Here is a 6,000-nt window from a genome sequence, read left to right as displayed (position 1 = left end):
CCGGTGGACAGAATGCCGAGGGAGGAGGAGGGCGAGGAGGGCGTGTGGATGCACGAGAGAAAGTTAGTGGTAGCTACAAAGGTTAGAGGATTGTGTGGGTGTAAGAGCCTAACAAAGATCATAATTTGGTATGAAAGCGGATTCATATATTTGAATAGGAGATCATAGTGTTTTAAACATTGCATGGCGTTTGCAACTCACAACTAAATGCCGAACAATCTAAACCATACTATACATCAAACAATCTCACATTTTATTTGAATTTGTGATAATGTGTGGCGTTTGCAGCTTACAACTAAATATCGAACAATCTAAACAATACTATATATCGAACATTCTCACATTTTATTTGAATTTGTGGTAATGTGTGGTGTTTGCAACTCACATCTAAATACTTGTAGGCGTAGGGGGCGGGGCACCATACATAATGTGATAAACACATTATACATATGAGACATGGTTTAGATTATGAAGATCTAGCTAGAGCTAGAAATGTAATGTGATTTGAAATCAAAATAAAGTGGATTCAAAAAATCTAGTTCGAGTTCATATAGTACACATAGTTCATATGTAACTCGAAACTAATCATGTGGTGTGCTGTGAAGATAATACACAAACGATGGTTTAACTTGACAATAATGATGATTGTAGATCTTATTAAAACAGAGAAACGAATTCAAATGCTTTGACTTCACAACAATCATTACTGTAGATCTTATTCAAATAGAGAAACGAATTCAAATTTAGTTCATATTGAAGCGGTAGTATATACGTTTGGAATGCACTAAAACGTTCATTTTAGTAGTAGGTTGCATGCATTATACACGTAGCGAAATATTTTAATTGAACATAACATGAATTCAAAGTTTTGAATGACATTTGTAGTGCGCATTGATTTGGTACAGTACACGTTAGGCTTGTCCGGAAATTTCAACCCGCGCCTTGTTAGCCTGAAATATTTAAGATATATCTTTGTCTCGTTGTGCTCCGACAACTCCCTCCATCTCAACCCGCGCCTTGCTATTCCGAAATTACAACGCGCGCGAAAACTCCCACCTCCTGTGAAATCCCGACACGCGAAATGCCCGTGGTACCCCTGAACCGAAAGAACCGCCTCAAATCGGTGGGGGTACTTTTGTAACTTACCTCACATTTCGGACAAGCGCGTCTCTAAGCCATGGTTCCCCACTGCCATCCCATCCGCCCACCCATTCGTACACCGAGGCCGCGAAAACCCGCGACAAAACCCCACACCCTGCTCCGTCCGCCACCCAGCCGGAGCCTCTTCCCCGACGACGTCGTCCACAGCAACACCTCGACGTCCCTCATCCACCGTACCGGATGAGGATCCGTCGTCGATCTCATCGTCCCGCCGGTTCAGCCACCCCGTCGTCCACCTCCAAGGAGTTGCCCCGATGTTCCCCTCGTCTTTCGCGCCACCTCCATTCCCACACCGCCATCTTCACCTGCACCACCGGAAGAGCATCATCATCACCGTTTCCTCGGATGAAGCTGCGGCCTAATCGGCGCCACCAAAGAGGTTGTACACTAATCGCCGCATTTTCTTCTTGATTCGATCTCACGGTGCTGCCGGCGCTCGGTCCCGAGCCGACACGGCGTGGCTCCATCCACGGCGGCGTCGCCGGCCACTTCCTCCACGGCGTCGCTCCCTCGGCGGTGACGTCCACATCAGTAGGAGCTGCTGCTGCTTTAGCTCTCGCTCGCGCTGCTGCTCTGCTCTTGCTCTCGGTCCCCTGCCTGGTCTGCTCTTGCTATTGCTCTTGCTCGCGCTGCTGCTCTCGCTTTTGCTCTTGCTCTTGCTTGCGATGCTGCTCCGATTTAGCTACACTTCAGTCGACTGAATCGACTTTTGGGTCAGTCGATTTTCAGGGGGTGGGGGGGCTCGCCGGGGTGAAGGAAGAACCAGCCGCAGCGGGGAGGGGGGCTCGCCGGAGAGGTACCCCACTATCTATCTTAGGGTTCAGGATGGGGGCGGTGGTCGCCGGCGGTGGCGGGGCGGTGGCGTGGGGAGCGCCGGAGAAAAAGCTCGGCACGGGGGGGGCTAGAGGGATGGCCGGGGCGGTGGCGGACCGGCGGTGGGGAGTGTTTTCGGGGCGGGCGGGGCGGCGCACCGCCGGCCGCGGGCGGCGGGGGGCTGCTGTTTGGCCGGTGGTGGCTGGCGGCTCAGGGGGTGGAGGTTGAAGATGAACCGCAGGCCCTTGATTTCGTATCCAACGGCTGCAAAATCGACTGACCAGAGATGAAAAAGTCAGTCGACCGACGTGTAGCCTCACCTTGCTAGTGCGTTCAGTTTCGACAGCAAAATTCAGTTTCGACAGGAAAATTCAGTTTCGACAGTTAAGTTCAGTTTCGACAGTTAAGTTCAGAGATGAGCGGCTGATGTATTTTACATCTAGCACTTTGTGGTTATGTATTTTACGTCATGTATTGGAGATGCTATTAGAATTCCACTCAGGTTAACGTTGTTCGTTGTCTCTCTTGTCCTGCTTCAGCCTCGGTGTCGTACAACTCACCGGAGATGCTCCAACGACGAAACCCTCCATCACAGCGGAGCAGTACCTCGGGCTCCATCTCCAGACGCCTAAGATCTTCTTCCCCTCCTCCGACAGCAAAGTCAGTCGGAGCATCCTCACCGGCCAACCCAATCACGCTGAGATCGACATGGCTTCGCCAAAGAGGTTGTACACTTGTTGCATCTCTTTTTTACTCTACATGTTATATATATATTGTCCACTGAACACACAGATTTGTTACTTTAGTGTCTCCTTGAAAGAAAAAACGTAGGAATTTTAATTTTCACTTGTCCTCCTTTTCAAATTCCTATTCATGAAGCACAAGACTAAGAGATAGTAGCATAATAGCATTATAACCGTACATTTTCTTGTGGTTTGACTTAATCTCACCATGCTTCTTTGCATCATGTGATCTTCCAATTGTTGTGAATCAAACACCCAGATTGGTAGAAATCCTGTGTTTTTAAATTCTCTGTTTTGTACGTGCATTCCTATCCTATTCATGTCTATTTCCTATCCCTGCATTGTTGGAATCCTCCAATTCAAACGAGCCCTTACAGAATTACTTCTCTTACAGATAGTTGTCAAAGAAAACCTTGCGTGGTTTGTCCCGCTCCTGCTGCACCGTCGTCCACCCCAGCTCAGCTGCTCCAACGACAGAAGGGTCCAGCACAGCAGGGATCAGGCCTCCAGACTGTCTTTCGCCGCCTCAAATCTTCTTCCCCGCCGCTGGCAGCCATGAAAACTGCATTACCATCATCAACCGAGCAGATGACCTCGAGGACTACACGGGTCCGCAAGAGAGGTCGCACTCTTTCGTGTCTGCTTACGTTATGCATCGCTTAATATTACATGCTACTTTATCGTCCTGTTCACCGATTAGACTCTAAGTCAGATCCAAACTAATGGTCAAACTTGAGTTTTTAAATGGTTGTGGGGTACATATCGGGATCGCTATCAATAGTATCTATCTACTATCTGGTTAATCTTTGGTGTCTACTATGAGTTTCATGTTGGGTGGGAAACAAACAGTAAAGAAACCATTATCTGTATTTTTTAACTGAAGCCATTATCTGCCTGCTATTATTGGTTTTGGGTCTATCCACAGGTTGCTACCATCACTCTGGATTTCTGCATGCACTCCTTACATAATCTCACTATGTTTTATTCCTATGCATGACAGTTATTGTAAACAATGGAACTGAACATGTAGAGCAAAAGAGACGAGCCTTGCGTGGCAATAAAATTTCATGCAGATGTCGCTCCATGGTAGGCGCAAAGGCAGCCCCCCCCTCCACGCATTTCGGATTGTAATCGAGAGGAAGATATCTGTTCTGAGGGGGATTCAGAAGGAGAAGACAACTCCTATTTACCCCCTGAGGTCTTCGCTCTAACTTGGCATGCTGATGTTGGTAATATCATGCATATGGTGTCTTGCATTGCTTACTTTATACATCAAATATGTCATCTGCTTAGTTTAGACATCCTTTGTGCGGATGCCATCTGTTTAGTTTATTCATCGTTTATGTGAATTATGCAATGCCATCTTGTTTAGCCAGGCATCATATATGTGAATTTTGCAATGCCATCCTGCTTAGCCAGTCATCTTATATGTAAATTATATCAGGCCATCCTTTTTTTCGTTACATATTACATTTGTCAACAATGTTAGTACATTCAACTGCTCTTCGTGTGCATCGGCCATTTGACACGGTGATGGCAAATTCTGGAGTGAAAACAAGGTCTTCAGAGCAGACTATGCTATCTGACGAAGCGCATATCTCGCTGGTTACGGATAGCTCCTCAGAGGAGGATTCAGAGACAGATGACCAGTCCTATCCCCCCCCCCCCCGAGGTGTATGCTCTAACTTGGCAGGGTTATGTTGCTCATATCGTGTGTATGGTGTCTCGCATTGCTATGTCATTTGATTAGTTTAGACATGCTTTGTGTGAATGCCACCTGTTCAGTGTCTAATTACCATATATGTGAATTATGCATTGCCATCTTGTTGCAAGACATTATATATGTGAATTATACAATGCTATCTTGTTGCAAAGGCATTATATATGTGAATTATGCAATGCCATGTTGTTTAGCCAATCATCATGTATGTGAATTATATCATGCTATCATTTTTTTGTATTACGTGTTCCATTTGTCGACAACGTTTGTATATTCAACTACTCTTCCTGTGCATCAGCCATTTGAAGCGGTGATGGAAGTATCTGGAGTGAAAACAAGGTATTCAGAGCAAACAATGCTACCTGCTGAAGCAGACATCTTGCTGGTTACAGAGAGCTCCTCAGAGGAGGATTCAGAGACTGATGACCAGTCCTATTTCCCCCATGAGGTCTATGCTCAAACTTGGCAGGGTTATATTACCCATGTCATGCATGTTGTCTTGCATTGCTTAGTTTTTACATCATATATGGATTGCCATCTGCTTACTTGCTTACTATATAAATCATATATTTGAATTATATCATGCCATCATGTTTACATAGTACATACACATCATCTATCTGAATTATGGCATGGCAACCCATTTAATAAAGACATCATATAGTTATATCATCTCATCCTGTTTAGTGTTTACAGTCATCATATTTTGAATTATGGCATTCTATCCGTGAATGTATGTGAATTATGGCATGCCAACCTATTTAATAAACACATTATATAGTTATGTCATGTCATCCTGTTTACATGTCTCATATTTTGAACTATGTCTTCCCATGTTTTTTAGTTAGCCATCATAATGTGAAATTGTGTCATGCTATCCTGTTTAGTTAGCCATCATATATGTGAAATTGTGTCATGCTATCCTGTTTGGTTAGACAACATAAATATGAATTATTTCATGCCCTCTTTTATTCCCCATGTTGGAAATATGCCCTAGAGGCAATAATAAATTGGTTATTATTGTATTTCCTTGTTCATGATAATTGTTTATTGTTCATGCTATAATTGTATTAACTGGAAACCGTAATACATGTGTGAATACATAGACCACAACATGTCCCTAGTAAGCCTCTAGTTGACTAGCTCGTTGATCAATGGATGGTTATGGTTTCCTGACCATGGACATTGGATGTCATTGATAACGGGATCACATCATTAGGAGAATGATGTGATGGACAAGACCCAATCCTAAGCATAGCACAAGATCGTGTAGTTCGTTTGCTAAGAGTTTTTCTAATGTCAAGTATCGTTTCCTTAGACCATGAGATTGTGCAACTCCCGGATACCGTAGGAATGCTTTGGGTGTACCAAACGTCACAACGTAACTGGGTGGCTATAAAGGTACACTACAGGTATCTCCAAAAGTGTCTGTTGGGTTGGCACGAATCGAGATTGGGATTTGTCACTCTGTATGACGGAGAGGTATCTCTGGGCCCACTCGGTAATGCATCATCATAATGAGCTCAATGTGACCAAGTGGTTGGTCACGGGATCATGCATTAC

This window comes from Aegilops tauschii, chromosome 1, assembly GCF_002575655.3.
Source record: "Aegilops tauschii subsp. strangulata cultivar AL8/78 chromosome 1, Aet v6.0, whole genome shotgun sequence".
NCBI lineage: Eukaryota > Viridiplantae > Streptophyta > Magnoliopsida > Poales > Poaceae > Aegilops > Aegilops tauschii.
This window is presented reverse-complemented; position numbering follows the sequence as displayed.